Below are 12,258 nucleotides of genomic sequence, written 5' to 3' on the forward strand. Positions count from 1 at the left end.
CTTCCCTTCTTCCTTTTCTTCAAATCTGGTATCAGCCGGTCTTCGCCCATTCATCACCCCTCATGTCTGTTTCTGCAGTCACAAAACTCCGCCTCCTTCCACATTGTCACTGTGATAACAGAACAGAACTACCTCGAGACAAACAATGGTGGATAAATGAAGATAGTTAACTCAGGCCGTTTACCACTGTCGGCTTTAGGAGGTGGCTCCTTAAGCAGACAACAATGCGATAGTGCGATGACTTCCTATGGGGGGGATGAAGGAGTGGGCTGTCTCGCTTCCTCATCCATCTCTGCTTGAGACTCCAGAATGATGAGTCACAATGACAAGGCAGAAATACAGCCAGGGCAGAGCCTGAGTCATTCCATACTGTAGTAGAACCAACAGGAGGTTATGACAGGAATAAGCAGGGGTGCTAATTTCACTGGGGACAGGGGGGACATGCATTTTTGTCCCCTCCCCAGTTTTATCATTGGAATGTGATACAAAACGAGGCAACGGTGTGCTTTAGGACCATGCGGATGCCTCCGAGCAGTCAGGTAGGCTGTTTGCTGTGTTTATTCGACCAAAAATATATATAAATATATATGTCCCCTCCACATCTAAAACCAATATTGCGCCCCAGGTAAAATAAGTGGGAGGGAGCAATTGGGAGAGAGGGGAAGGGGGAAAGAGTACAGACTAAAAACACTGTGTCACCCTTCAGAACTTAAATAGAAAGAGTTATGTAATGGTTAATCATTTACTGTATTACTTACGGTTTATAACTTTGTGCAGCTGGTCACATGATGGACCCTGTCATTACTTTAACAACTTAACACAGGTTCTCGGGGTTGAACATTACAGAAAAGAATTGCAATTCAAAAATGAAGACAATTCTATGTCAATTTCATTTTTAACGCTATGTTTGCCCTTCTGCTAAAATATGGTCACTTAGAACGATCTGGACTCAGGGGTAGACGTAACATAGTAAAAGTACATTCAGGATACTCCAATTAGTATGATATGTTTTGTATGGTATGTATTAATTTGTGGATGTCCATCATCAATATCGTATTATATTTTACTAATTGCAATTTTTACAATATGTTACGATTTGTTTGTTACGATTTCAGGTTCTTTGCTCTTTTACTGAGCATCTTCATACCAGTGATGAATACTGACAATTGTAGACCTACTGGCTGAGGGTCATAACAATAGAAGTTCAACATGAGGTTTTATAAAGGATGTTACGTCTGACCACAGAGGGTGTCCTTTACCGTATCTTGTAATACTGCCATGTCAATTAAGGTCCCAGCTGTCAACTCTAGGTCCATAAGAGTGAAATGGGTAACTACAGTTGATGTAGACCTTTAATCTGAGCATCACAAGTGTATTATTATACAGCCTAGAGGTCACTCAAACCCTTGCAAGTTCAAACCCCTGAGCTGACAAGGTATAAATCTGTCGTTCTTCCCCTGAACAGGCAGTTAACCCACTGTTCCTAGGCCGCCATTGAAAATAAGAATTTGTTCTTAACTGACTTGCCTAGTTAAATAAAGAGAATAAAGTCCTGCCTGTTAGGACTGGTACAAGATTTCCTATACAACGGATGGGTCCCATTATGTCTGGCGAGAAACCAAACACTGCATTCCACAATAAGAACATCATACCAACGGTCAAGCATGGTGGTAGTGAGATGGATTGGGGATGCTTTGCTACCTCAGGACCTTGATGACTTGCCTTAATAGAAGGAACCATGAATTCCACAGCAAAATGTCAGGCCATTCGTCTGAGCTGAAGCTGAAGCGCAGCAAGACAATGATCCAAAACACACGTCTACATAAATTAAAAAGCAATACATTTTACATTTTTGGAAAGTCCAGACCTAATCCCAATTTAGATGGAGTGGCCGGACTTGAAATGAGCTTGAAAACCCAACAAATTACGCTGAGTTAAAGAAGTTCTGCATGCAAGAGTGGGACAGAATTCCTCCACAGCAATGTGAGAGACTGATCAACAACTACAGGAAGCATTTGGTTGCAGTCATTGCAGCTGAAGGTGGCAATACCAATTACTTAGTGTAGGAGGGCAATTACTTTTTCACACAGAAGAATTGGGTGTTGTGTAACTTGGCTAATTAAATGAGTATCCATTTTTTTGTTATTTGTAAACTCATGTTCCCTTTATCTAATATTAGGTTTTGGTTGAAGATCTGATCAAATTCAGTTACAAAACATGCAAAAATAGAGAACATCAGAAAGGGGAAATACTTTTTAAAACTTTATTTTTACTTTTGTAACAGTACTGTATATATATACACTGAGTGTATAGAACATTAAGAACAACTTCCTAATATTGAATTGCAAACTCCCCTTTTACCCTCAGAACATCCTCAATTCGTTGGGGGCAAGGACTCGATCTACAGGGTGTCGACAGCGTTCTACAGGGATGCTGATTCGTTGACTACAATGCTTCCCACAGTTGTTTTAAATTGGCTGGATGTCCCTATATGAGGTGGATCATTCTTGATACACACAGGAAAGTATTGAGTGTGAAAAACCAAGTGCTTTGGTGGTGATATTCTAAACTGTTAGTTAGACCTACAGTTTAAAGTAATATTGGAAAATATTGTTACTTGAGTTGTGATTGGGGTATATTGGCCAAATGATCAGGAAAGTTGGTGTATTATACCTCCAACATTCATCAGAAACAACCATATTACAGTTTAAAATGCCTTAGTAAGTTACATAGTATGTTACTACTGTTCTCTCCTTCTTCCCTTTTCTTCCTAGTCTCAGGACGTTTTCGCCCACTCACCACCGCTCAAGTCTGTTTCCACAGTCATGAGACCTAGTCTCCTTCCACCATTGTCACAGTGATAGTGGGGTTCTCCATAGACACCAATACGATAGCGGTGTGCTTAGTCCTTGACTTTCATTGAAACAGAACCATTGAGGGAGTGGAACATTTCACTTCCTCTTCCGTCTTTCGCTTCCTCTTCCGTTTTTGCTGCCTAAACAATGCCGTGCTGTGTAGGCCTACAGTGGCAGGAGGAGAGTCAAAGAATTCCTCAGAAAATTATTTTTGATTAGGCATTGTCCAAAAATTGCAATATCTTGCCGGTAGACTAGCCTGTGTTCTGTTCAGTTTGAGAAGGAGAGCGTGAAGTGGAGGACCGGAGGTCAACTTTGATAGCTTGCTACTACTATAATTGATTTTAAGAAAAACAATGTTTCTTTCCCATGATGTATTTATCCAAGTTATTGACATCACAATAAGCCAGATTTTAGTTACTTACATTGTGGTGCTGAAACTTGAAGCAGCAGTCACGGCACAATCAATTGAAAATGGACAGCTGATAGTGCTGAAAATAGGCAAATTAGAGAAGGAATAATTCATTTCAACCGTCTTCATTTTAATTAGACTTTACTAACAACAAGAGGGCTTTGTGTTGGAGCCTATTTCTTCCTTTTTAAGAAATAAGAGGTAGCTCTACCTGTTTGACAGACAGAGTTACGCTGCTATATCCATCGATTTGTGGTTTGTTGAGGTAGGTTCCTTATCAATCATATGCTTATTTGCGAAATCAGCAATCAGACAATATCTTTAAGTTAATCAATCATTCATTTATTAATACAATTACAGATAGAAGTTGACAACGGGAACATGTTTCCGAGGAAGTTCTGCAAAATAGGAAAGGGTCTAAGTTGCTTTAATATGCTTGCAGTCAACCCCTACTGATGTAACTGCCTACATCAACACCTTCTACTCACGAGACCAATCCCATGCATCATGAGAGACATAGTTCCAGTGTTTTCTAAGGGCTCAGCAGTAACTTTCCACTTCCCAAGTTTCTTTATAGTGGTATGTCTGACTAGTCTCTTATCTCTTTCACTTCCCTGCGGGGTTCTGTGTCTACGAATCTCTTTTAGCCTTGAGGCGCTTTCTCACAGACACCCTGTTTTTACTGCAATAACTCACACATCTCTCAGACTGTTTCTTATAAGAAGCAGAGACTAGAAAAAAACTGTGGAACAATATTAAACCTTATATATATATATATATATATACAGTGGGGAGAACAAGTATTTGATACACTGCCGATTTTGCAGGTTTTCCTACTTACAAAGCATGTAGAGGTCTGTAATTTTTATCATAGGTACACTTCAACTGTGAGAGACGGAATCTAAAACAAAAATCCAGAAAATCACATTGTATGATTAGCAAGTACTTAATTAGCATTTTATTGCATGACATAAGTATTTGATACATCAGAAAAGCAGAACTTAATATTTGGTACAGAAACCTTTGTTTGCAATTACAGAGATCATACGTTTCCTGTAGTTCTTGACCAGGTTTGCACACACTGCAGCAGTGATTTTGGCCCACTCCTCCATACAGACCTTCTCCAGATCCTTCAGGTTTCGGGGTTGTCGCTGGGCAATACGGACTTTCAGCTCCCTCCAAAGATTTTCTATTGGGTTCAGGTCTGGAGACTGGGTAGGCCACTCCAGGACCTTGAGATGCTTCTTACGGAGCCACTCCTTAGTTGCCCTGATTGTGTGTTTCGGGTCATTGTCATGCTGGGAGACCCAGCCACGACCCATCTTCAATGCTCTTACTGAGGGAAGGAGGTTCTTGGCCAAGATCTCGCAATACATGGCCCCATCCATACTCCCCTCAAAACGGTGCAGTCGTCCTGTCCCCTTTGCAGAAAAGCATCCCCAATGAATGATGTTTCCACCTCCATGCTTCACGGTTGGGATGGTGTTCTTGGGGTTGTACTCATCCTTCTTCTTTCTCCAAACGCGGCGGGTGGAGTTTAGACCAAAAAGCTCTATTTTTGTTTCATCAGACCACATGACCTTCTCCCATTCCTCCTCTGGATCATCCAGATGGTCATTTGCAAACTTCAGACGGGCCTGAACATGCTCTGGCTTGAGCAGGGGGACCTTGCGTGCACTGCAGGATTTTAATCCATGACGGCGTAGTGTGTTACTAATGGTTTTCTTTGAGACTGTGGTCCCAGCTCTCTTCAGGTCATTGACCAGGTCCTGTCGTGTAGTTCTGGGCTGATCCCTCACCTTCCTCATGATCATTGATGCCCCACGAGGTGAGATCTTGCATGGAGCCGCAGACCGAGGTTGAGGTCTTCCATTTTCTAGTAATTGCGCCAACAGTTGTTGCCTTCTCACCAAGCTACTTGTCTATTGTCCTGTAGCCCATCCCAGCCTTGTGCAGGTCTACAATTTTATCCCTGATGTCCTTACACAGCTCTCTAGTCTTGGCCATTGTGGAGAGGTTGGAGTCTGTTTGATTGAGTGTGTGGACAGGTGTCTTTTATACAGGTAATGAGTTCAAACAGGTGCAGTTAATACGGGTAATGAGTGGAGAACAGGAGAGCTTCTTAAAGAAAGACTAACAGGTCTGTGAGAGCCGGAATTCTTACTGTTTGGTAGGTGATCAAATACTTATGTCATGCAATAAAATGCAAATTAATTACTTAAAAATCATACAATGTGATTTGCTGGATTGTTGTTTTAGATTCCGTCTCTCACTATGATAAAAATTACAGACCTCTACATGCTTTGTAAGTAGGAAAACCTGCAAAATTGGTAGTGTTTCAAATACTTGTTCTCCCCACTGTGTGTGTGTATATATATATATATATATATATATATATATATATATATCCATGACGGCGTAGTGTGGGCTACGCCGTCGTATATATATATATATATATATATATATATATAGCTAATCTGTAGTCCAGGACACTATAAATGTAGTGGGGGAGGGGTCTTATAGCCCTTCCCCTTCTTTTAATACAACATAAACGTAATCAATTATTATAATACATCAATCATATGGTGCAGCCACTATCACGACCCCAAGGTGAACCCCATCAGGTTCAATTCTTTCACTTACCATGCACAACAAGCTGAACATAACCTGGAGAGACATGACTTTCGATGCATATGGGAATATCATCGTTTAGTTTCTTTGACATTCAGAGTCTGAGCTACAATCTTCTACAGTGGAGAAGGCAAAACATGGTATTTGCTTTGGAAGTTATCTAATTCTGTCACTTTCCATTGATTAAACTATTCACTTTCTGTACGAAGATGTTTACACCCAGACAGCTTTTAGGGAAACCCTTGTGACCTTCTGTTGTGAAAGAAGAGTAGCCATCTGTTGAATCTTACATTTTTCTACGTCGGTAGACCTACTGTCTGGGGTGGAAAGGTAGGCCTACTGTCTGGGGTGGAAAGGTAGGCCTAACTTTTGAAAGTGCCAAGCTCAGATTCCTAACAGGGACAGTTTCGTTGCAAACAAGACTCACTGATTTGGCATTGGAGAAATATGACAAGATCAGTGGCGATTTTAGCATGTAAATCTTGGTTTGGGCAAACTCCCCCCCCAAAAAATGTAGATGCATGCCAGCAATGCACTAAACAATACATCAATTGCGCTATAACGGTGCACAAACTGTTAGGGCCTACATAAAGCTGCTCCAACAACAGTCCCAACATCTTACTACTGCTACACCTGGAAGCAATACAGTTCATTCAGCCTCAATTACTGCCTTTAAAAGAACACATATCAGCCTTTTCTACTGACAATTGAGATGTACAAATTATGGCATAAGGGGATGACGAGCGGATAAGAGGCAATCCGTAATTTTGATTAAGACATTAATGTGTGAGGTAGGACGAACGTAGTCAATATAACTATTTGGTCAGCACTTTTGAAATGTACAGCAACAGAATTCAGAACATGGGCCGTCCTTACAGTATTCTCCCTGTGCACCAAGTTAGAACCGTAGGATAAAGACAACTGGGAACTCTACAAAAAACAAGGTCAAATCATGAAGTCAGTGATCTTCAGGTCGGAGCTCCAGAAAGATGCCTGAGTTCCCGACTTGGAATTCCAAGTTGGATGACCGTTCAAAACGTATTTTCCCAGTCGGAGCTTATTGAGTTCCGAGTTGTCTTGAACTCACTGAAGTCTGAGATTTCCAAGTTCCAAGTGTCCAGTTGTTTTGAACTCGGCCAATGGCATGGCCAACGTGTCATGTATTGTCATGTTGTGTCTTTCTGTCCTTTCCTTTCACCCTGTCTCCCTCTGCTGGTCGTACTAGGTTACCGTTTCTGTCCCTCTTTCCCCCAGCTGTTCCTTGTCTTCTCTGACTACCTCATCCACCCCTTTTCCCACCTGTTCCCTTTTTCCCTCTGATTAGGTCCCTATATCTCTCTCTGTTTCTGCTCCTGTCTTTGTCGGATTCTTGTTTGTTGTGTTTCATGCCTGAACCAGACTATCGTCATGTTTGCTGTAACCTTGTCCTGTCCTGTCGGAATCTGCCGGTCTATCTGAGCCTACCTATGTTTGGTTATTAAAGAAGCTCTGTTTATGTTAATTCGCTTTTGGGTCCTCATTCACTCACCGTAACAGAAGAATCCGACCAAGAATGGACCCAGCGACTTTGGATCCTCTCCACTCAGCCGTCGAGATCCAGGGAGCGATGCTAGGCAGACACGAGCAGGAATTGTCTGCTGCTCGACATGCCGTTGAAACCCTGGCCACCCAAGTCTCCAACCTCACAGAACAGGTTCACCATCTCCGCCTCGATCCACCGGCCACTTCCAGGGCTTTCGAATCTCCGGAGCCCAGAATCAATAACCCGCCGTGTTACTCTGGGGAGCCCACTGAATGCCGCTCGTTCCTCACCCAGTGTGATATTGTGTTTTCTCTCCAGCCCAACACTTACGCCAGGAGCACTGCTCGTGTCGCCTACGTCATATCTCTCCTTACTGGACGGGCTCGTGAGTGGGGCACGGCAATCTGGGAGGCAAGGGCTGAGTGTACTAACCAGTATCAGGACTTTAAGGAGGAGATGATACGGGTTTTTGATCGATCTGTTTTTGGGGAGGAGGCTTCCAGGGCCCTGTCTTCCCTATGTCAAGGCAATCGATCCATAACTGACTACTCTATTGAGTTTCGCACTCTTGCTGCCTCCAGTGGCTGGAACGAGCCGGCTTTGCTCGCTCGTCTTCTGGAGGGTCTCCGCGCAGAGGTAAAGGATGAGATTCTCTCCCGGGAGGTTCCTTCCAGCGTGGATTCCTTGATTGAACTCGCTATTCGCATTGAGCGACGGGTTGATCTTCGTCACCGAGCTCGTGGAAAGGAGCTCGCGTTCTCCGTTGCCCCCCTCTCCGCATCACTACCATCTTCCTCTGCCGGCTCGGGAGCTGAGCCTATGCAGCTGGGAGGTATCCGCATCTCGACTAAGGAGAGGGAACGGAGAATCACCAACCGCCTCTGTCTCTATTGCGGTTCTGCTGGTCATTTTGTCACTTCATGTCCAGTAAAAGCCAGAGCTCATCAGTAAGCGGAGGGCTACTGGTGAGCGCTACTACTCCTGTCTCTCCTTCAAGATCCTGCACTACCTTGTCGGTCCATCTACGCTGGACCGGTTCGTCAGCTTCCTGCAGTGCCTTAATAGACTCTGGGGCGGAGGGCTGTTTTATGGACGAGACCTGGGCTCGGGAACATGACATTCCTCTCAGACAGTTAAGGGAGTCCACGGCCTTGTTCGCCCTGGATGGTAGTCCTCTCCCCAGGATTCAGCGTGAGACGCTACCTTTAACCCTCACTGTTTCTGGTAATCATAGCGAAACCATTTCTTTTTTAATTTTTCGTTCACCTTTTACACCTGTTGTTTTGGGCCATCCCTGGCTAGTTTGTCATAATCCTTCCATTAATTGGTCTAGTAATTCTATCCTCTCCTGGAACGTCTCTTGTCATGTGAAATGTTTAATGTCTGCTATCCCTCCTGTTTCCTCTGTCTCTTCTTCACAGGAGGAGCCTGGTGATTTGACAGGGGTGCCGGAGGAATATCACGATCTGCGCACGGTGTTCAGTCGGTCCAGGGCCACCTCTCTTCCTCCACACCGGTCGTATGATTGTAGTATTGATCTCCTTCCGGGAACCACTCCCCCCCGGGGTAGACTATACTCTCTGTCGGCTCCCGAACGTAAGGCTCTCGAGGATTATTTGTCTGTAGCTCTTGACGCCGGTACCATAGTCCCCTCCTCCTCTCCCGCCGGAGCGGGGTTTTTTTTTGTCAAGAAGAAGGACGGGTCTCTGCGTCCCTGCATAGATTATCGAGGGCTGAATGACATAACAGTGAAGAATCGTTATCCGCTTCCTCTTATGTCTTCAGCCTTCGAGATCCTGCAGGGAGCCAGGTTTTTCACTAAGTTGGACCTTCGTAACGCTTACCATCTCGTGCGCATCAGGGAGGGGGACGAGTGGAAGACGGCGTTTAACACTCCGTTAGGGCACTTTGAATACCGGGTTCTTCCTTTCGGCCTCGCTAACGCTCCAGCTGTCTTTCAGGCATTAGTCAATGATGTCCTGAGAGACATGCTGAACATCTTTGTTTTCGTTTACCTTGACGATATCCTGATTTTTTCACCGTCACTCCAGATTCATGTTCAGCACGTTCGACGTGTCCTCCAGCGCCTTTTAGAGAATTGTCTTTTTGTGAAGGCTGAGAAGTGCACTTTTCATGCCTCCTCCGTCACATTTCTCGGTTCTGTTATTTCCGCTGAAGGCATTAAGATGGATCCCGCTAAGGTCCAAGCTGTCATTGATTGGCCCGCCCCTAAGTCACGCGTCGAGCTGCAGCGCTTTCTCGGCTTCGCGAACTTCTATCGTCGTTTCATCCGTAATTTCGGTCAGGTGGCAGCTCCTCTCACAGCCCTTACTTCTGTCAAGACGTGCTTTAACCTCTTAGAGCTCTAGGGGCGCTATTTCATTTTTGGATAAAAAACGTTCCCGTTTTAAGCGCGATATTTTGTCACGAAAAGATGCTCGACTATGCATATTCTTGACAGTTTTGGAAAGAAAACACTCTGAAGTTTCAGAATCTGCAAAGATTTTGTCTGTAAGTGCCCCAGAACTCATTCTACAGGCGAAACCAAGATGATGCATCACCCAGGAATTAGCAGAATTTCTGAAGCTCTGTTTTCCATTCTCTCCTTATATGGCTGTGATTGCGCAAGGAATGAGCCTACACTTTCTGTCGTTCGCCCAAGGTCTTAGCAGCATTGTGACGTATTTGTAGGCATATCATTGGAAGATTGGCCATAAGAGACTACATTTTCCAGAGGTCCGCCCGGTGTCCTTTGTCTAAATTTGTGCGTAATCTTCAGGTGCAGGCATTTTCTCCTGGGATTCAGGAGAGAAAGCATGTTTCCAAGAACGATGTATCAATGAAGAGATATGTGAAAAACACCTTGAGGATTGATTCTAAACAACGTTTGCCATGTTTTCAGTCGATATTATGGAGTTAATTTGGAAAAAAGTTTGCGTTTTGAGGACTGAATTTATGGATTTTTTTTGGTAGCCAAATGTGATGTATAAAACGGAGCTATTTCTAATACACAAGGAATCTTTTTGGAAAAACTGAGCATCTGCTATCTAACTGAGAGTATCCTCATTGAAAACATCAGAAGTTCTTCAAAGGTAAATGATTTTATTTGAAGGCTTTTATGTTTTTGTTAATGTTGCGTGCTGGATGCTAACGCTAATGCTAACGCTAAATGCTAACGCGAAATGCTAACTCTAGCTAGCTACTTTTACACAAATGATTGTTTTCCTATGGTTGAGAAGCATATTTTGAAAATCTGAGATGACAGTGTTGTTTACAAAAGGCTAAGCTTGAGAGATGGCATATTTATTTCATTTCATTTGCGATTTTCATAAATAGTTAATGTTGTGTTATGCTAATGAGCTTGCTGATAGATTTACACAATCCTGGATACAGGGGTTTTTTCATAGCTAAACGTGACGCAGAAAACGGAGCGATTTGTCCTAAACAAATAATCTTTCAGGAAAAACTGAACATTTGCTATCTGAGAGTCTCCTCATTGAAAACATCTGAAGTTCTTCAAAGGTAAATGATTTTTTTGAATGCTTTTCTGTTTTTTTGTGTAAATGTTGCCAGCTGAATGCTAATGCTAAATGCTACGTTAGCCATCAATACTGTTACACAAATGCTTGTTTTGCAATGGTTGAGAAGCATATTTTGAAAATCTGAGATGACAGTGTTGTTAACAAAAGGCTAAGCTTGAGAGCTAGCATATTTATTTCATTTCATTTGCGATTTTCATGAATAGTTAACGTTGCGTTATGGTAATGAGCTTGAGTCTGTATTCACGAACCCGGATCCGGGATGGGGAGATCAGAAAGGTTAAGTGGTCCGTTTCCGCCCAGGGAGCTTTTGATCTCCTCAAGAATCGTTTTACATCCGCTCCTATCCTTGTTACACCTGACGTCTCTAGACAGTTCGTTGTCGAGGTTGACGCGTCAGAGGTGGGCGTGGGAGCCATTCTTTCTCAGCGCTCCCTCTCTGACGACAAGGTCCACCCATGCGCGTATTTTTCTCATCGCCTGTCGCCGTCGGAACGTAATTATGATGTGGGAAACCGCGAACTGCTCGCCATCCGGTTAGCCCTAGGCGAATGGCGACAGTGGTTGGAGGGGGCGACCGTTCCTTTTGTCGTTTGGACTGACCATAGGAACCTTGAGTACATCCGTTCTGCCAAACGACTTAATGCGCGTCAGGCGCGTTGGGCGCTGTTTTTCGCTCGTTTCGAGTTCGTGATTTCTTATCGTCCGGGCTCTAAGAACACCAAGCCTGATGCTTTATCTCGTCTCTTCAGTTCTTCAGTAGCCTCCACTGACCCCGAGGGGATTCTCCCTGAGGGGCGTGTTGTCGGGTTGACTGTCTGGGGAATTGAGAGGCAGGTAAAGCAAGCGCTCACTCACACTCCGTCGCCGCGCGCTTGTCCTAGGAACCTTCTTTTCGTTCCCGTTCCTACTCGTCTGGCCGTTCTTCAGTGGGCTCACTCTGCCAAGTTAGCCGGCCACCCTGGCGTTCGGGGTACGCTTGCTTCCATTCGCCAGCGTTTTTGGTGGCCCACCCGGGAGCATGACACGCGTCGTTTCGTGGCTGCTTGTTCGGTCTGCGCGCAGACTAAGTCCGGTAACTCCCCTCCTGCCGGCCGTCTCAGGCCGCTTCCCATTCCCTCTCGACCGTGGTCTCACATCGCCTTAGATTTTGTCACCGGACTGCCTTCGTCAGCGGGGAAGACTGTTATTCTTACGGTTGTCGATAGGTTCTCTAAGGCGGCTCATTTCATTCCCCTTGCTAAGCTTCCTTCTGCTAAAGAGACGGCACAAATCATCATCGAGAATGTTTTCAGAATT

Source organism: Oncorhynchus mykiss, chromosome 12 (assembly GCF_013265735.2).
Source record: "Oncorhynchus mykiss isolate Arlee chromosome 12, USDA_OmykA_1.1, whole genome shotgun sequence".
In the NCBI taxonomy this organism is placed as follows: Eukaryota; Metazoa; Chordata; class Actinopteri; order Salmoniformes; family Salmonidae; genus Oncorhynchus; species Oncorhynchus mykiss.